This window comes from Herpailurus yagouaroundi, unplaced genomic scaffold, assembly GCF_014898765.1.
Source record: "Herpailurus yagouaroundi ecotype Mexico unplaced genomic scaffold, PumYag 210, whole genome shotgun sequence".
NCBI lineage: Eukaryota > Metazoa > Chordata > Mammalia > Carnivora > Felidae > Herpailurus > Herpailurus yagouaroundi.
The window spans coordinates 13,653,078-13,674,192 of record NW_024412441.1 but is presented as its reverse complement, the minus strand read 5'-3'; the positions used below and the strand labels follow the sequence as shown (position 1 = coordinate 13,674,192).

Sequence of the window (21,115 nt, the reverse complement as noted above, 5' to 3'; positions counted from 1 at the left end):
CCATCCAGAGATCTTCTGAGCATTGATTGCCTCTTGAATTCCCTGAGGCTGTGCTCTGCCTGCTAGATTGGAAACCCGAGGCTTGACTTGGTATGATTTTCATGGCCTTGGGATGCTTGCTACCTATTATTGGCACTCTCAGGGCCAGCTTCTACACTGGATTAGTTCCTCAGCCCATCTCTCCCTAGCCACATTTCTTCATCTGCCCTGTGAGACCCAGCACAAAGATGTCCCAAAGAGAGCAAGTGCTTAAGTAGTTTTCCCTCGACATGGGGAAGGGATACAGTGACCCATCCACAATGGTACATTGAGGCCTCTTTTCATTTGGAAGTGATGCTCCAAAGGCATTGTCTGCAAGGAGGTAAGAGTTGGTTACATTATTCTGCATAAAGAATTGGTATATATACCAATATATAACTGCATAAAGATACTGGAGGAGAGGGAGCGAATACAAAAGAAGATGCTAGAAAAGGCTGATGTAGTTTGAGTGACACGGCAGGAAGCTGGAACCTAGGGAGAAGTAGCCAGTTAGAGACTCCCTATGTGGAGTGGCCAGAGGACTTCTGCTACTCAACTCTAAGTTGTCTTCTGTGGGACAATAAGACTTCCTCCCTGGTCCAAATTTTAATACCCCTGCACAACGTTTGTGGGGGTGACACGGGGAGAGAGTGGGACAATATCCAGAAGTGTGGCCCACTCCACTCACTTCTGCTGAGATTCATGTGTAGCTAGCAGCATTCTGTCTTGATACTAGGTCGTAATCTGCTGGTTCCAGGTGGCCAACACCAGAGGGGTGAGCAGAGGCTAAAAGTGGGGCTGGAAGAAGCAGGGAGGAGTACTAGACACAGAAACAACTGCCAGGTGGACGACTCAGGCAGGAACATGAAACATACCCAGTTGCCAAATGTACTGGAGGCTTCGAAGGCAACTCTTAGGTGCGGTGCTGGGTTATTCTGGGATTCGCTGTTGTTTCACTCTAACCATTTGCGAGAACTAGCCTGATGTGAGACATACTAGATTCTGTTAAATTTGGATCCAATTAACTTGGAATCTGTGCTCCTGTGGTCAGGGATTTAAATTATCTTTTTCTTGTCTATGAAGAAACAAATCCAAAGTAGAGAAAAGATGGTGGGAAGGAGGTTTAGTCTTTGTAAAGGAACAATTCATTCTTGCACTCTAACAAAATGTTTATTGCTCTAGGAAAAAATAATTTGCAATAAGTGCATTGATAGCTTGTAGGGCTTTATGGTTTCAGAGAAAAAAATTTTAAACCCTCAATCCTTTTTCTACAATTTAGTTGGAGGATAGTTCCAAACCTCTTTCTAACCACTCCCTCCCCCTTAAGAGTTTATCCCTTTATTTCTCTCAAGCAGATCTTGCATGGTGAAGAGAAGCTATGAAACGCCAGGTTGTCCTTTTTAAAGGCTCCCCAAAGCATCCTGGAATGGACAAGGTTTCTTTCTTCTCTCCAAATAAGTGTCAATCACCAGGGCTGGAGTGGATGGTCAGGATATGGCAGTGGGAATAGAAGGGGAGGAAAGGGAAAGGCTCTTGCTGAAACCATTCCCTTTCTTTTATTTGTTCCTGGTCCAAGAGCTGCTGCAAGGTGTCTCTCAGAGCACACCTTGGTCCTTTTCCTGAGTAAGCCAAACTTGGAAGTGGCTGGCAGGCCTAATTGTGCCTCTACGGGATCCAAATTCTGCAAGGAGACAGAGAGGTCTGGAGGCCTCCGACTAGAGAGCCTAATGGATTAATTCCAAGCCTTGAGCAGTCCCAAAAAGCTGTCAGGGTGCCTGGGCAGTGTGGAGCCGATCTGGACGATGCATTCCAGATGGTTCGCCTTCCTTCCTTGGGTTTGGGGCCAGTTGGAGCTCCCGGGCGGTCTCCCAAGGTAGACCCCCAGGGAGCTCAGGGCAACTGTCCAGCTGGGAGGGACCAGGCTCAGGATCACTGTGGCAGGCTTGCAATTAGAGAGAAGGGCCCCTCCTTTGTGTGGAGCATCTGGATATCATTTTTCAGGCCATTAAAAACACTAACTCTACTCTGCTAAATGCAGCCAATTCATGAAATGAAAGAAAAAGAAAGAAAGAAAGAAAGAAAGAAAGAAAGAAAGAAAGAAAGAAAGTGAACAAATGAACTCGGAGGACAATTCCAGACCAAGCAGTTGCCCCAAAATGGATCCAAATAACCTGGGGCTATATGATATGGTGAAGCTCAGAGTTCCAAAACTCTCTAGTAGGCATCCAGCCACCCCCACTCCCACCTCCCAACTTTCACCAGTTCATGAGCATTGATGCCACCAACTGCAAAGACTCAAGGGCAATGCCAAGGCTTTGCAATATATTTTATTTTTTGGTTTTGTTTTTGCTTTTTAGTTTGGTGTCTTTTTTTTTCTTGAGAGAGAGACAAAGAGCATGCGCGAGCAGGGGAGAGGCAGAAAAAGGGGGAGAGAGAGTCCAAGCAAGCTCCATGGCCAGTAAGGAGCCCAACTCAGGGCTCGATCTCACCACCGTGAGATCATGACCTGAGCTAAAATCAAGAGTCACACATTTAACTGACTGAGCCACTCAGGTGCCCCAGTTTTGTTTTTTTTTTTTTTTAACCTATGCAAAACGTACAGGCAGATGCAGATTTTCTTGCGTGTACAAGGCTTTCAGATAAGGTTACAGAAACTAAGCGTGAGACAAAGAGAAGGGAAGGAAAAGGGAGAGCACATGAGAATGGAGAGAAGGAACAGACTCCACAAGACACCTGAGAATTCCCAGAAATTCCCAGGCTCCAGGATCTGTGAATCAGCTGTGGCCATGATTGCAAGTTTTACTGTGAAGAGGAGGCCTATTCACCTGTGGTCCTATTGCAGCCACGTGGCTGAACAGCAACCTGAGGTCAAGAGCCAACAAAAAGGCCCTGGGGAAGAGACAAGAGACAAGACAGGCTTCTGCCCTGTGCCTGTGCATGAGAACTGGGCCCTGCTCTGGGGAAGTCCTGGCTAATGAGGCAGCAGTTCCCAGTGCTGGGGAGCCTCTGGCTTAGCAGACAAGAATTATCACAGGGCAGCATGCAGTAAACAATTCCAAGGGAAAAGAGTCCCTAAATAATGAGGGGACACTGAAGGAGTGAGCAGAACAGGTTGGGGTCATTCAGAAGGAGAAGAGTTGCTCAGAGAGAATACTCAAAAAAATTAAGAGAAAGGAAAGAAAACCTTTCTGATGCAATAGTCACACATAGAGGAAGCCCAGGCACAGATCCCCAAGCATTCCAAAGTCCATTCCACTGCTTTTGGAACTATGCTTTAGTGAAACTATTCTGGACACACTTTCAGAAGGTAGGTATCAGAGAATGAAAATCTTACACATCTGACGACTCCCCCAAAGCCTCTTTGTTTGAGGAGTGGACACATCTTCGATATATATGTCCCAACTCTGAACTACCTATGATGGTAAAAATAGGTTTTCTAAAATTTTCAGCCTAGTCTATGTTGGGAGAGAATAATGACATTTAGGACATAAATATCTACTATAAATATAATTCATTATATAAAAATAAGCCATGAGTAATCAAAACCATAAATCTATATGCAGACTTGTGGTGACATACCCATATACGTTCCTAATGGCTCACCCTTGCCAGGTCCTCAGGTGAGAGTATGGCTACTCCCATAACTCCGAGACCTCATTTGACCCTTGTCCTCCTGGATGGCTCAGCATGCAAATACACAACCTTGAAGCTCAGACCCTTGCCTGTCTTGACAGAACTTTTCTGGGCTGCCAAGCAACACCCCACTGTATGCCAAGGTGTAATTAGTTAAGGTTGATCTCGCTTAAGGCAGCTCTTCTGTGAAATGCCAGTCCTGTTAATAGCTCACCATCGGGCTCTGTGCTTGTCTTCTTGGAGTTGAACCTAAGGTCTAAACTTTAACTTTGTTTATGGTTGGGACTTTGACAGACTTCCAAATGCCATAAACAATACTCTTCTGAAACTTCTCCACCTCATGATAGTGGAGACATGTCACATGCACCAGCTAATCCTTTGGAAACAATATTGATACGAGTGACAGGCACACACAAAAATGGCAGGCATTTTTACCTCCAGATTTACATGGAGGTATTTTGATATCATTTCCCAGATCAGGAGACTGGCATGGTGGAGAACTTTCCTGGACTGTATGTTTCTTGCTCACTCGAATTTGAAAGAGAAAGTTTCTCAAAGGGTTCAGAGAAATGTTGCTCTAATTCTCTACATGGAGCGATGTTAATTGTTCTCATCTTGTCCATACCTGGCAACTGGCCACATTGCTCTTCTGCACGCTTCTTTCCCACTATGTTTGGACCTTCTCCATGGCATGGCTCAAGTTGAATGAGAGAGCCCAGGATTCTCCCAATCAGAGGCACCTGATACTGGCCCCAACTCAGCTTACCTGGGGAACAGAAGCAATCAGTGCAGTGCCTCTCTGCCCAGCCCCAAAGTCTTGGCCACCAAGTCCTCACTTCCTTTCCTGGAACTGCCTGTGAGCGTTACTTGAGATGGTGGCTCCAGTGTTTGCTTAGGAAGAAGATGCCTGTGGAAATACTCCATGATGAAAACTGGAGCCCCTAAGGCTCTGCTTCATAGGGGTTTGGTCTAGATTTTCTAGGATAACTCACCGCACTGGTGGAAATGAGCTCATCTCATCACTGACCTGACAGATGGCAATGACTTTGGCCAGGAGTGCCAAGAAAAACTCCCCAGAAGACTGCTACTCCTTTGTGGCTTTGGTGGCAGTGCCACATGGATGGGTCTGTCCGCCAGTAACCTTCTCATATCCACAGAGTGTAAACATCAAAAGAAGCCACACTCCCCGGGATCTGCAGAGGGGATGTCTCCATGGGTGTGTGACCTGATTTGAGTCAGTGAAGAATCTGTCAAACCAAATCTTATTTGGGAAATGTGTGGCTGTTCTTAGACTCTGACCTGGTAGAGAGTCCATCCTGGAACCTAAGAGCTAAGGAAAGTTGGCTGAAAATAGCAAGGCTCATCCAAGAAGCTGTGATGGAGGCACACCCATCCTGCCCTGGTGGCTGGCCGCCAAAGTAGATTGGCTCCAGGTGAGTCACTGGCAAAGAGCACTTCTTCCTGTTCTGCATCAGCAACCTGTGCACGGGTCATGAGCTGCTGGAGCAAGGGCATGGTGTGGAACTGGAAGGACACCAGGAGGCTTTTTGCAATCTGATGAGATTCCTGGGCTCAAAGAATCTTCCATCCAGTCTCCTACTTCCAGGAGGCTTGCTTCCCTGGCTTCATTCCAGGTGCAACGATGGGCTTCTCGTTTGATATGGAGCAGCTATTTCCACATCCCCTCCGTCCATGCCTCCATCCAGGAGACTTTATTGTATTGTTAGCTGACCCGAATGATCACAGGCTGAGCTCCCTGCTCCCCCACTCACACAGCTTCTTTCAATTGTAAATGAGAAATGAGATTATCCTGAAAAGTACTCTAGGTAGAAAGTACACACATTTGTTACCAGGAGTATCTAAATTTACTTTAATCTGTAATGACTCCCGTTAGGGGGAAAAGCAGTTTTACTCTTCCAAGAGTTTTCTTTCTGATTGTTCATTTCACCCTTGTAACCCTCAGGGCCACATAGTCCAATTACCTTCATTCCACAGCTGAGGAAAACACAGCCCCATTGTGAGTCGCTTAAAGGAGTTCAGAGAATTGGTGACAAAGCCGATGTCTGGTCTCCCGCTTTTCACTCTGGGGTTTCTTTCTACCAATCTTCCTTAATTTACTTATTCAGTGTAGCAATGAAAACGAAAAAGTTCCTACCACATGCCATGGAAGAAACAGGTTTCTAGTCTTCTCTCCCACAGCCCGCCCACACAAACCATCTGTCCAGCCACACCAAAACAGCATCGTGTTTTCTGCCTCTGCACCTTTGCTCCTGCCATGTCACTTGCTTGAACTGCCCTCCCCCAATCCTCTGTGTAACAAAACTTAAGCATCCTTTAAACCCAAGCTCAACTGTCCTCTATTCTCCATTGTCCTCCTGATTATTGCAGCAGGAAATAATTTCTCTTGCTGGGATGCAGTTAATTTAAAAAATGCAATTTCGATGCTATCATATACTGCTCTGGATTATAATTTTTTGCAAGTGAATTTTATCTCCCCAAGTCAACTGTGGGCCCAGAGGAGGCAGAAACTCTGATCCCCACAGTTTCTTGCCTATAGTAGCAGCTCAGTATTTACTGAATGAGTAAGTGAGACACGGGGAGGTTAAGTGGATTCTCTAAGGTTTCACAGTATTAGGACTTGAATTCAAAACTCAGAATCTGATCCTCATGTTCTGTCTACGAGGTCATGCTGAAAGTAACACTGTTTCCACTGTGATGAGCTTCTCTATAGGTCAAAAAAGGTTGAAAACAGGCTATTTCATGCGGCTCAATCTAACGCAATGCACATTGAGCTGTTCAGAAAGAACAGAACAGTTTAAATGGTTGGGCTTGAAAAACTCAACTTCCTATGCTGTTTCTAGCATAAAATGAGTAGCCCTCTCCCAAAGATGCCTCCTCCTTTCATCAGCTTGAACTGATTATCACCTTAAGTCAATATGAGAATAAAGTACGGCGGTCTTTAGGGTGCCTCCGTGGACCACACGAAGTGGAGGATGAGAGAGTGATCCAGCATTGTTGTCTGTCAGTCATCCCTGTGCTATCTCCATCAGCACTGACTAAAAACATTCTGTCTGTCCATGCAGGGCTAGATGATGAGGGTGCAAAAATAACACAAAATCTCTACCCTCATGGGATGCCAATCCAGTAACCATCTATGGCTACTGTAAATAACTTAAGTAAAAATCTTAAATTTACTAGACTTTGTTTCTCACCCTTTCTTTTATCTGAAGAGCTGAATTAAGGGTAGGACTCCAGGCATCATTCTATAAATGAAATGGAAGCCCAATCTGTATACTGAAATGTAATAAAATAGAGACACTTATGCTTACTCAGAACACCTCAGGAAGCTGTTTGGGGTGGGAAATTTCCAAGGCGCTGCTGAGGCCCCCAAGGGGGCTGCTCAAAGAACAACAGAAGTTCACTCACCTGCCATCAAAGGGGTTTGGGGTGGGGTTAACAGCAGAGCTCTTCTGCTGAGCACAGGGTACAAGTTTGGGTCAGAACTAAATTATTCAAGCCAATGGAAAAGAGACTGATCCTATCCTCTTTCACCTGTGGTTGACAGGCTGCCTTTAACTAAATATGAAGCACGTATTTAAAGAATATGGGTTTGAAGCAATACCAGATTGCTATTAAGGCAGCTGTTTGTCTTCATCTAACCTTGTTTATCTGTGTCATTTCACTTATCTAGGGGACTGGACCAGTCCTTGGGCAGTAGAAGAAACCACAGTGGAACCCAGTCTTTCATCCTGCGCATTAACATCCCATTACTAATAGCAATTAATTCCGTTTATTTATTAATAATAAATCATTATCTGCACTGCTCAAATGACCTCCTTATCCAAATTAAACATCCAGATATTAGGTCAACAACATCAGTTTCTGAGGGCCATACTTCTTCGAGGTATAAAAGAGATTCAACAAATCAAAGGCCAACAGCCTACTTCCTACCAGGCACTGTGCTAAGCACTGGATGTCCCAGCTGGTAAGACCGAGTATCATTCATTCAGAAGACTACTCTGATAGACAAGTCAAGAGATGTTTTCGTGGAAAGATAAAACTAATCTGCAGGATATCATCTTTACAAAATTATAGCCATATCCTAAACAGCTCAAGCTCCCTTTAAAAAACCCATGATGAGTTCTTTCTCCATGCAGTTACCTAAATTTCTATTGCATTTATTTTGTCCATGTCTGTATCACTTCTTTGTGTGACCAATTTATAACTCCAAGAGTAAAGTACAATTTCTCTTACATATTCTAAAATTACATCTCTCAAAGTTCAAGGGCTTCTTCTCTCCTTTAGTTTTAGCACTGGATCATCTGGTGAGTCATTCCTGATTATACAGTATATGAACTTCATACTTTCAATAATTTAATAATGTTCCTGTTCAGTCTTTACCCCATGCAGTAGCTCACTAGTCCTCTGGACCTTTTCTAGTTCTTCATGTTTGTATCGATGTGTATGGTTTCCAAGAGTAGGCAATAAGCAGGTGAGCTGTAGGCTACTCTGTTCTATATATATCCAGGTTGATGCCTACCTACTTCTTTAATAATAAACAAGCCAGTTAAGTCACACAACCATTTGTCATCAATCCATGTTTTCTATCCAGACATTTCCTTGCTGTATGAACTTCCCTACTGCAAAAACAAATGAACAAAATAGCTCTACTGCAGCAAACACTTGTCTAGAACGTTCCTTCAAAACTCCTTGTCTGCTGCTGCAATCTCTTCTCTGATTTTGGTTTTCTATCTACACTTAAGCATTCATCTGTGTGTTCAAAGCAAATAAACAAGCAAAGCAAAACAAAAAACAACATATCCCTCCTGTCTCCTGAATAATACCGAACAACAAACCCTCTCCTTATTCCCCATACACTTCCATTTTCTCTTTAATGCATTTCTACTCCCTCACTAAACTCCATTTTCTCTTCTGCACTGTAGGGGTTCTTTCTTATCTTTTTTTCACAGAGTCTATGTTAAAAAACACAACAAAAAGAAAAGACTTCTCATTCTCTGGCTAACGTGTGGCCAGTGCAGTGAGGAGAAAATAGGTCTCATAAGCCAAATAAATTTTAGCAATTAACCATACCTTCTGTGCATGGAACTTAAAAATACAGTTTTTGACGTTTCTTACTTAACATATGTCAATTGTAAAAGTTGCATTTACATAGTTGACTGCTTTAAAACTAGACCCCATAAGGTTGGGTATGATTTAGCATGGCACCTTGTGTGTAGGAAATGGATAGTAAATAATTGATGAGGTTTTACTCTAATAACTACATGAGAAATACTGTACTATCCTGTCGGTTATATTTCTTAATGCAGACATCTGGTGGAAGTTTAGTTAACTCTGTGAGTGTTTTTGATGGATGAATGGAAATCATGTGGTGGATTGATGAGAAATGGATGGAGTGTATAGGTTTCAAGTTTTCAGGGGTAATATTCCCTTTGGGACCTTCCGGATAGCCTGTGGTCTAGTAGTCAGTAGAATTCATGTGAACATGATAGCAACACACATTTAAATACATTAATTAGTTCTAGAAGTAGATGCTTTTAAGTGTTTCTGTAGTCTATCTTGAAAGAAGGCAGCAGTGTACCCAATCACTCAGGAAAAGCTTTAACAAAAAAGTAAATGAGAATCAGTAGTACAGGTGCGCCAGGTTTTCTTCAATGTTTCACCAAACTGTTGTCCACTCTAAACACATTTTGTCTAGTTTAGAGAACCATCACTGGCCTTGAAACTCCCCAGAGAAAGCCTCTACTGGGTTTTCATCTTGAATTTGCTAGTGGAAGGTTCAGTGCCAGTTGGGCTGCATGGAGATGCCTTTACACGATCCGGACACTAAGCAGGTGGCCTCAATTTTCACTGAATTGGGAGTGAACACAAAATTCACAGGGACAAATGTCAACCCAAGTACAAGGAAGAAGATGGCCAAGTCTAATACTCTAAAATATGGAATTAGTCAATGGCTAGGAACACATCCACACATCAGTCTGGAAAGATAAGTCAAACACAGAATGTTTTCTTTTTCCACCTTAAATATCTGCACTAGCTGACTAGACAATACCATGCCCATTGCTAATTTTAGGGGCCTTGGACTCATTTTTACAGTATAGACATAAACTAAATATGAGGTCCAAAAAAGCTAGTGTTTTTAGAACATAACTAAAAGTCCCTGTCAGAAGCTGCCTGTTGTTAATGAGAAGCCTGTTGGAATAGGGGAATATAATACAAACCAACTGTCCTTCCCAGCTGACTTAATTTTTGAAGAGACCTGAAAAAACACAGACATGTGATCTGTGGCTTGAGAAATGCCCAAATGAATTCCTCCAACATATTTATATTCAAGCTTGATCCTGCAATGATCTTAAGTTTCTGCTCCAAAGATGCCGTGGCATATGCACCTTCCTCCTGACTGGGCCACTGAAAGGCAGTCAGTCCTCCAGGGGCACCGATCATCTCAGAGTGGCCCACACAGGTTCTATAAATATTCTGCAGAATTTAAGATCCCACCAGCTCTTATTTACAAAGTTCTCTGACACCATTTGCAGACTTATGGCTCAGAATGAAAATGCTTAGGACGTACGGTCTCCTCCCAGAATGTTCACTGTTTTCCTTCTGCTGATTAGAAATGGGAAGTGCGTTAATTTAAAGCAGATGTCCACAGGAAGTACATCGCCCTTCAGGTAATTTGGTAACACCAACCACATTTTCAAGTGGGGAAGAAATTTTGGGAAGATGGAGCAGGTAGCACCATAGCTTTGACTCTCTCCAGGTCCCTTCACAAAAACAGAATAACTCCACAGAAAATCCAAAACCCCTCAAAAATGTTTGCAGTAAAGCTAAGTGACAAAGTATCCCCATGAACTTCAAAACACAAGCAGAAGCGGGTAGCCGCAAGACCGGCACATTATCAGCATCTTGCACAGATGGTTCTGTGCAAGAAGAAGCAAAGGGAAGGCACTGTGTATCCAGGGAAGCTCAAAAATGGCCAACAGGTATTCACTGGAAAGCACGGTAGGTCAATGTGATAAAAACAGCTACATCTAGGAGAATTTTGTGCTCTATAGTTGGTGACTGCATGGAGCCTTCAGTAAGAAGGACTGAAGAGGTTGAAGTTGTGTAAACCCTATGAACTCTTTAGACCAGCCAGGGCATCTTTTCAAGATGCCTCCACGGAGGAGGAACTTTTGGGAGCAGAACCAAAATTGAGCTGGACTAGGACAAGAAAGACAAAGGAAGAGAAATTTCAGATAAAAATGGAGAGAAGAACACAGCCAGGAAATCCCAGAAAGCCAGCCACCTTGTTTTTGAACACTTCACAAAAACAAAAGGGACTTCCGTGAAGTCAGCTTTCCTAACTTCTCAGTCATGCCTTTGAACTAAACCATGCCTCTTTCTAAAAGGTTAGGAAATCTAATTTTACATAGAAATGAGCAACAGAAAAGAATGAAGTTCAAATTTCATACAAACATTGTGAGAAAAAAGAAACTAAGGGGCAGAATGATATGTCTACAAACAATGAAGTCACTTCAGAAAGGCAAGTCCTTAAACAGGATCAGAACAAGTAACCTATCATTTCAAAATGAAGTGAAAGATATCAGGAAAGTTATACATGAAGGGATAACATAAATCAAAATTAGGAAAAAATCAGAAATGAGGAGACAGAACTCAGAAGAGAATTAGAAATAAAAGAAAAAAGGGTGCCCGGGTGGCTCAGTCAGTTAAGCAGCTGACTTCGGCTCAGGTCATGATCTCACGGTTTGGGAGTTTGAGCCCCGTGTTGGGCTCTGTGCTGAGAGTTCAGAGCCTGGGGCCTACTTTGGATTCTGTGTCTCCCTCTCTCTCTGTCTCTCACCCACTCACACTCTGTCTCTCTGTCTCTCTCAAAACTGAATAAACGTTAGAAAAAAATTTTTTTAAGAAACAGAAAAAATTATTTCAGAAGTAAAAATGAAATTATAAGGAAGGAACACAATAGCAAAGGAATATAACAAATAATTCCTTAAACTAAGTGTAAGGTAAAAATGAGGGGAAAATCTTTCAAATCTATATGAAATGAAGGAAGAAGTAAAAAGGTTCAAGAGATTGTGACCAGTAGTGACAGTAGGCAAAGAAGACCCAACAAACAATGGGAGTTCCTGAAGAAGAGGCCCAAGGCAAGAAACAAGAACAAATATTTCTTTTAAAAATCTTTAAGAAACTTCCTTGAAATAAATTAATATATATTTAATTATGTATTAAATAACTATAATATATTAAATATAAATAAACATTAAATATATATTAAATAATATATATACATATATACATATATATATGTATATATATTTATTTATTTAAAGCAAATACCCATAGGAAGTCCATAGGGGTAGAGGGGGAGAGAGAGAGAGAGAGAGAGAGAACTAGATATAGAAAAGCATACTGTGTCCCTGAGAATATTGATTCAGAATGATGAACCAAGACATAGTCTAATAAAATTACTGAATTTTAAAGAAAGAGAAAAATTCCTTTGGGCATATAGTTTTTAAAAGGCAGTGAATTATTTTTTGTTTTTATTTTTTTAAAGACCATTAGGTTAACATCAAATGTTTCAACAATACTTACGTCCAAAGAAAATGGAGTAACAAATACATTTAAGATTCATAATGAAACATAAGCTGACAATTTTACATCTAGAGAAACTGACTTTCGGGCACAAAGGACACAAAGTTTTGTCAACATGTAAGGACTCAGGAGATACAGTTCCTGTGAACACTTCCTGTGTATCTCCTAGAAAACAAGCTCCAGAGTGACTAGAGACACATCAATACCAAAAATAATGGTGAGTGTTAAACGCAGAGCTACTTGAAGCATCAGGATTAAGTGAGGGGTAAATGAGAGTGATTCCTGTGTGCAATGGCTATCCTCTGACAATGTGGATATAGTAAAAATTACTTCTGACCAATAGAGGCAAATGCAGAGAGCAAATGAAAAAAATGTAACTTTTGGGGCACCTGACTGGCTCAGTGGGTGGAGCATGTGGCCCTTGATCTCAGGGTCATGAATTTGAACCCCACCTTGAGAGTAGAGCTTACTCTGAAAAATAAATAAATAAATAAAAATAAATATTCACTTTTTTTTTAAATGTAACTTTTAGCAAAATCATATTTGTGGTGGTAGCACTAGTACTATTGTTCTGAACCTGTCGTGGTTATAAAAACCTACGGTACTAAATTCATGTTGGAAGTATTTAAATGAACTCATGAAGTATTTTCTCTTTACAAACATACAGCTATTTCCCAGCTCTGTCCATTGAAAAGTCTTAGAAACAGTTTGTGCCTAGACTGTCATTTTGAAATACCACTTTCTACTTTAAATTTGAACAAAAACCCAGGGCCTATTGGAGAAGTGGCAGATTTCAAGTCTGGGGCATGAGACATACAGAGTGAGGCTGGAGTATCTTGTCATATCAGATAGCAAGAAAACTATCAGATCACTAACTAGGGTCATGTCAAAGAGATTCAAGTACCAATGGAAGAGGCCAAAGATGGGACAAATTGATCTGCAGAAAAGATAATGATTGCAATGACTTGAAACTCATAAGATATGCTGAATACATGTATGAATACATGAGTTCATGATGAGTAAAATAAAAAGTCACCTTTGCAGGGTGATGGTAGAGAACATTCCTTATCTTGGAAACTGGTAAGTAAAGCAAAGAATTAAGCATTTACTTTGCCCTCCTATCTGAATGGTACCATTAGGTTTAAACAACTCATAGATGAGAGGAAGTGTCTTACAGAAATATTCCAACTAATAAGTGAAAAAGAAAGAACATAGTTAGAATATTCTGCAGCCCATAATAAATGCATGGTTCTAAGCATTGAACATCAGTAATTGCTGAAGTCACAAAGAGAGGCAACTAGACATTATGTAGCTCCTGATGTACCACTCATCATCTTGCCAAAGGAATCAAACCTGAGCCTCATCAAGCCTCCAAATGCAGCCATCAGTTTGCAGGAAATTGGAGGACAGAGGAACACGCTGAACTGCCTCAAGAGTACATAGTTGGCAACATCCAGGCTGTAGGAAACTCCACTGGTCAAATGCCCTGAGTTGTTCAACAGAGAAATTGAATGGAAAAGAAAAGTTTGGAGGGGAAAACTGTAAGTTTAAAGAGGTATAAAAGATCAGATTTTTTTTTCAAATAGACAAAACTAAACTATCAGGTTTATGGATGCCACTTGGGTGGTAAAGTCATTTAAAAAAATAGAAGAAAGTGACTTCTACAGAGGTCAGTACTGTGATTAGTTTCAGAGGGGGAGGCAGTTGTGATCATAGAGCACATGGAGGGCTTACGACGTGGCTGACAGTCTGTTTCTTGATCTGGGTGATGGTTAAAAGGGTGCTTGTCTTATAACAATCCATTAAGCTCTTCAACTGTTTGGTTTGGTTTTCTGTATTTGTATTTTATTTTATAATAAAAAAGGCTTTCAAAAAATTAAATGCACACATTCTTTGGCCTAGTAATTCCACTGTTAGGGGTTTGTCTTTAAGATAACCTCACCAAATGGGGCTCCTGTGTGGCTCAGTCGGTTAAGTTTCTGACTTCGGTTCGTGGGTTTGAGCCCCACGTCCAGCTCTGTGCTGACAGCTCAGAGCCTGGAGCCTGCTTCGGATTCTGTGTCTCCCTCACTCTCTGCCCCTCCCCTGCTCATGCTCTGTCTCTCTCTGTCTCAAAAATAAACACTAAGAAAAAAATTTAAGATAAACTCACCAAAATATGCTAAGATATCTGTATAGATGTGTCCACTGCAGCACTGTTTTTAATAGCTAAAACATTGGAGTGGTGGTGGTGGAAATGAGTATCTATAGGTGGGGACTAATTGAATAAATTATGGCACATCCCTACAGTAGAATATTATGTGGCCAATAAAAATTAAGATAGGTCTGTGTGGGTTCCCAGACATATCATTAAGTGAAAAAAAGGGAAGGTGTAGAACAATATTACGATGAAACCATATGTATAAACACACACACACACACACACACACACACACACACACACACACTATATTTGCATTGAAAATACTTGTAATCATATCTAAGAAACAGTTAAATGCCTTACCTTTGAAGTTGAGGTGGGACTGGAGATGGAATCAAAGGGTGAGAATTTACTCACCATTTTATATGCTTTTATACTTTTTAAAATGATGTGTATATTTTATTTTCATGATTTTTTAAAACCTAGTTTAAGTTTTTTTTCATTGTGGTCCTTTACACTCCTCTCAAACAATGAGTAATAGGCCACAGAAAGGAAGATGTGTTAAAGGAGAAAAGGCCACACTCTCCCTTCAGGAGAAAATGGAATTGACCTTTCTTTCAGTAGACTCTCTGAATTGTTAACAAAGATGGTCACCAATGGGGGCTGCTTTTGGAAATCCCAAGTGATAAAAATCTCTTCCCTCCACTCTTGGGTACAAATGCAAGTATTTCTTTCTTTTTTTTTTTTTTTTTTCTTAGAAAGAGAGAGAAAGAAACAGCATGAACGGGGTAGGGGCAGAGAGAGAGAAAGAGAATCTTAAGCAGGCTCCCTGCTGATACAGAGCCTGATACAGGGCTTGATCTCACCACCTTGAAAACATGACCTGAGCTGAAATCAAGAGTTAGACGCTAAGCCAACTGAGCCATCCAGGTGCCCTGAAATGCAAGTATTTCTAATGCTCAATTTCTAAAGGAGTGAAATCAAGTGGCTGGCATATCATAACAATCCAGTAAGTTTAAGCCTTTCATTTAACAACTATTTGTTAAGCTCTATGGTACACACTGGGAATACAATAGAGAGCAAGACAGATAACATCTCTGCCCTCATAGTGCTTACATCCCAATGAAATGTGTGAAAGAATATTTCCTTCATTTATTCAAACAGTTTGCCCGTTGGCTAAGATGATCTGGGCTACTCATTGCCATATAAATGATGTAAACAAATAAAGCCATTTGCTGGTCAATAAAAGAGACAATGGAAATAAAGATTTCTGGAGCATTTTTCTCCAAAGAAAGTATTTTTGGTCTTGAAGATGACAGCCTATTATTTCTATGCTATAAAATTCAGGGAAGAATAAAATAAGTTGAAGTACGTGGCAGCTCTTAAGATGGCTCCCAATGATACTACGTCTTGGTTTCACGCCCTTAGTTTTTTATGTTTACTTATTTATTTTGAGAGAGAGTGAGTGAGAGAGCATGGGGGAGGGGCAGTGAGACAGGCAGAGAGAATCCCAACCAGGCTCTGCACTGTGGAGCCCTACGTGGGTATTGAACTCAAGAACCATGAGATCATGACCTGAGCCGAAGTCAAGAGATAGATGCTTAACCGACTAAGCCACCCAGGCGCCCCTCACACCCTTATTTAATCCCCTGCCCTTGAGTGTGAACTAGTCTTAGTGACTTGATTCTAATAAATAAAATACTGCAAAAGTCAGTACTAAGATTAGATTACAAAAGATTAACTTCCATCTTGTACATTCTCTTGGCATTCTGTCACGCACTGGCTCTGAGGGAAGCCAACTGCAATGTGTTGGGAGCTGTGGAGAGGCTCACGTGGCACAAGGCACCAAACTGACAGTATTTGGCTAATATACAGTGAGGAGCTGAGGTCCTCACTCCCACAGCACTGAGTGAGCTGGGAGACGGATCTTCAGCCCTGCTGGTGGATGCTTTGATTGCAGTCTTGTAAAAGACAGAGACCCTCAGCAGGAGAACCCAGCTAAGCTGCGTGCGGCTGTAAGCTGCGTGCGGCTGGATCCCTCACAGAAAGAACCTGTGAGATAACAATGTTGTTGTTTTGAGTTCTAAGTTTTGAGATATTAGTTACACGACAATAAGTAACTAATACGGTTGACTAAGCCCCATCTCCCTTTGGAAGTGGACCACATGAGGCAAGACAGTTGCCTTTGAGAGCACTGTCTGTCACACAGGGTGGACAGAGTCATGCCACGATGGTTTTTAGCGAATGCACACCACTGTGCCACTTTGCTTCGTCTCAGCTTCTCTCCAGGGAGCTGACCTTGTCTCTGAAGGCTCTTCGTGCAAAATGGCTTTTGTTACACATTGATTTTTGTTATCTGTTCTGGAAATGAATTTTTTCAGCTTCGTATTTTATTTTGAAACTGCAATTTGCAAGTAATTTAGTTAAGAATCATCCCAGACTCCAATTTATTACTTTATACACTTGTTATTTTCTGTGCCCCTCTGCTTTTCTCCACTGTCTGCATTCTTCTACCTTTCTTTATTTAGAGCTTTTGTTAATTCTTCCAGCTTTTGGTTGAAGCATAAGAATCCACTTGAGTAAGACCTCATATTGCTCCTATATTGCAACATCCTTTTCTTTTCTTTCTTGGCTGGAACTACATTTCTTATTTTATAGTCATTGCTCTGAAAGCTGGTGCATGACTGCCTTTTATTTCTTATTTAATTAAGAAAGAACGAATAAATTCTACTTTTAGAGATAGACCACATGACTACTTTTAGTAGTTTCTATTGGGAGAAGAATATTTGAGTTATGGTTTCTAGAATTTTCAGAATACTTAGTTCTTTGAACAACATAGGTAATTCAGATTTAGGAGGTCTTAACTTAGAGGGAGGCTTCCTCCCCTCACCCTCCGAGAATGTTGATTCCTTGGAGATATGAGAGGATTTACAAAGATAAGAGGAAAGGGAACATTTGGGGTACCATTTAACTTTGTTTTCCAAGTTCTGAGAAAGACTATTAGGCATGAAATATGAAGAGACCCAAAGATTATTTTGACTGAATCAAGAATATAGACTCTCTAAATTACAAACCATCGTTATCATCATAACAAAACAAACAGAAAATACATTTTCTCCTCCTAAAATATTTAAAGAGAAAAGCAAGCCATAGCAGAAAGAACATGGCAATTTATGGCTGCTACCAAGAAAAACACACATGAGATCATGTCCAATAAGTGCTTTCAGAGATCCCAAAAGCTGGCAGCTTGTTCTGGAAGGTTTTCACTTGCACTAATATTTTGCCCCTTTCTAATTATGGCACAGTCCTGAAGCAATAAATGTACTTTTCACCAAACAGCAGTAGTAACAACAAAGACAATTGCATAAAAGATCTTTCAATGTTTATTTTGTTCTGTTTTGTTTGTTTTGTTAGCAACTTCAAAAAGGCACATAGCCCCCAGAGAATCCTACTGAAGACCTGGTCTTCTAGCTACGTGGTGTTACTTGGAGCTGCTCCTCAGGGCAACACAGACGTCAGATATGTATACTTGGGGATGAAAGACACTCCTTTCCAGCTTTAAAGAAAACATGCAGGGATCTGGAAGGAGGCACATGCTGTTTTTCAAGGTGCTGCCAGCCATTCTCAAGCACCCCAAATGAGAAAACATGGAGACCAGAAAGGGCTGGTGTGGAAAAGGGAATGATAAGCAGGGCTGGCAAAAGTAAACCCTCCATGAATTCAGCCCCAAGAAAGTGGATTCCCTATAGTGTAGAAGAGTTGTTAACACTTAGCTTTAATAGATAATAAACTAATGGTCACCTTACCACTGATGATTCCCTAGAGTCTTGAGAGTATGATAATTCAATTTAAACTTGGTGCATCTGTGCTGTAGGGCAGACAGGAAATCCACCTCAGGTCAGTGAGAAGTATCTTTCATGCACACACTGAGGGCTCTGGCAGGGACTAGGCATCTTTAGAAGCAAGAATATCTGGTGGCCCTTACCCCCACATGGGTAAGTCCCAAAATGCATTTCTAGAAAAGGAGGGCTCTTCGGCAAAGACACAGCCTCCCCGAGGGATACATAGTGAGGGGACTGCCCCTCACATAGGGCAACATCCTTGCTGCTTCTGGGAGAACAGATCTTTTTAGTCTGGAAAATACAACTTTCCTCAAACCCTACTCTCCTCATGGGTTTATCTGGAACTAAAGCTTATAAGTCCAACCCCCAAGTCTCTCCTGAGGTAAAGGCATGTAAGCCAGCCATAATGGGAGAGAGAGAAAAGGAAAAATACAGAGACAGAACATAAATCAACATCTCTCAAAAGTTTCTCTCACCAAATTCCTTTCATCTTAGTGTCTATTTTGGAGTCAAGGAAACCGAGACATGGGCATCATGACTGACAGCCTACAACCAGTTACCGACAGAGCTGGCTCCTTCTGCTGTAGCCCATGCCTTTTTGCTTTTCTAATTTCCAATTTCTCTTCTATTTGAAATTGCCCTTGCTAATTGGCACTTTGAGTTTCTGCACCTAGAGTCTAAGACATATTTGGAAACTTCTTTTAAACATGTTGATCCACTCAGGGTTGAATTATTTGTGACAGCAAGAATAACTCCACCCTGGGGCATTATCCAGCAGGATGAGGGATTCAGAGATAAATCATGCAGTGTTCCATTCTTTCTGGCTCTTGATGTTTTCACACAGGAGAAATTTGCTTTTGTTTCCTGGGAGTGCGCAGGCCTCAAAAGACCAGCGTAAGGGTGTCTGTGGAGGGAGGAAGTCAAAAATTCCACAGACACCCTTAGGATGACCTTCGGGAACCTGATTCCTCTTAGGGCAATGATGTATGTGGAGCGGGTGACTTGGGAGGGGCAGGTTAATGAGTTATTTTTATGTACTTAAATCTTGGGTCCTTGGCATCAGCTGGCAAGGCCATATCCTCCCACCGTCTCTGAGAGTCATTGTTCAGCTGCATCCAGGCAAGGAGAAGAGGAGAGAGTGCTATTGTATGTAATTTTAAGAGTCATCATCACTGTATCAGTGTGCAGATGACATGTTCCCGTGGGCAGTGCGGGAGTGAGCAAGATTGTCCAGCTATCTCATATGATACAGGCATGGTCTAATACTTCCTCATGTTCTTTCTTCTAATAATGAATTGCAGAGAACGAGATGTACTGTTGTGCTTTATAATTCAGACAGACAATACAGGTATTGGCTAACGTGGTTTGACACGATCAGCTGCCTTTTTTTTTTTTTTTTAAGCCAATCTGGCAGGAAAGCATTAGACTATTGTGGGAGTTGTACTGGCCCTTCCAACAGTCCATTAATCAGCAGCAAGATAGCCAAGGGACCACGTTACTTCTCTGTAGCACAAAAAGGTTGTGGTTGTGAGTGGGCTGAGTGGGAACAAAGTTATATCATTCCAGTTCTAATTGATTAATGCTAAATAATGATTACCAGCCCCAGGCTCCACAAATCATTCAGGGGATGCAGGAGGACTAAGTTAAAGAAACTTGGGCCAGTGAACACGGATTTTTCTTGCAGGGGTGGGGGTGGGGAGGGGCAGAGGTGTGGAGACGAGGAAGTAGGAAAAACTGGATCTGACTGAATAAACAAAAAGAACTGCAGTTGGGTTTCTCATGGTCCCTCGGGCACTTCCCTTCCTCATGCTGTAGCCTTCTCTCCCTGCCTCTGCAATGCTATTTCTCCGCAGTCAGATTAACTCTGAGCACTACCATCACAAGTACGGTCTTCTAGCACCCTTGGGCCCCTCCCTCTAGACTCCCCTATCTAGCCAGATGGAGTTATTGCCAACTCCAATGATTTAACCCTCCCATCTCTAAGGCTTTCCTACCCAAATTCCTTAACTCCCCCCAATCCTCCCAATTACTCGTTCCCAGCAAAGTACATTGCATAGTGTTTCCCTTGTCCTTTTCTCCCTGTTTTCACAGCTCCCATGTCCAAGTATGCTCATGCATGGAAAGACAATATTCTTCTACTTAGGTTAGATGACCTTTTCAAAAATGTTTGGTGTATTTCCACTAATCCTGGACACAGAGTAGGTAGGATATTAGAGTTTTGGACAATATCAATTTTAAATATTGCTTTTTTGTTTGTAGTTCTTTGAGACATATCCAAACAACTAACGGGGAGGAAAAATTTTAAGTTTTCAGTGAGCTTTGCTTGCTTTGGTGTCAGCAACCTCTAATGCTGTGTCTTGCCAGCTTTCCACTTGGTGGAAGGTGCTTCCTAAAGATGCACTTTTGTGAAGTCAGAACCAGCGCAGACTGAGCCAAATCCTGATTAAAATTCTTGCTGGCTTCTCCTTATGCCAGTATAGGCCTGTGTTTCCACTTGTTGGAAATATATCTGCCTGTCAATGTAAAAGAACGCCAGTACCTTTTCGATATTACAAACTCACAGTGTTCCTCTTCAAGAATGCCGGCATTCATAATTTTTAAGCCTCAAACTTTCAAGAAGTGGAAGCAACTGAATTTCTCTGCATTTTTAAGTAGAAATGGTAATATTACATAGCTAGAAATTTCTATAAAATATGGATTGGCAACAACATTATTTACACTTTCAAAAATGGGTTCCTGCTAAATTTATGCCTGTGTATCAGTCGCAAGCTATGTTTCTAATACATTCTTTTACTTCAACCTACTTTTTTTCTTATCCCAGAAATTCTGAATGATTGCTACGCTGCAGAAATTTACAGAAGTTTGAGATGAA

General features: G+C 41.5%; 2 protein-coding genes across 2 annotated transcripts in view; one reads left to right on the top strand and one right to left on the bottom strand.

Moving 5' to 3' along the window:
• The window catches only part of SOCS5 (suppressor of cytokine signaling 5), a 129,109-nt gene that overhangs the window by 29,429 nt on the left and 78,565 nt on the right, over positions 1-21,115 (top strand). The gene's annotated exons all lie outside the window — the stretch shown is intronic.
• PIGF (phosphatidylinositol glycan anchor biosynthesis class F) overlaps positions 1-21,115 on the bottom strand; it is a 95,510-nt gene that overhangs the window by 74,070 nt on the left and 325 nt on the right. The window lies entirely within an intron of this gene.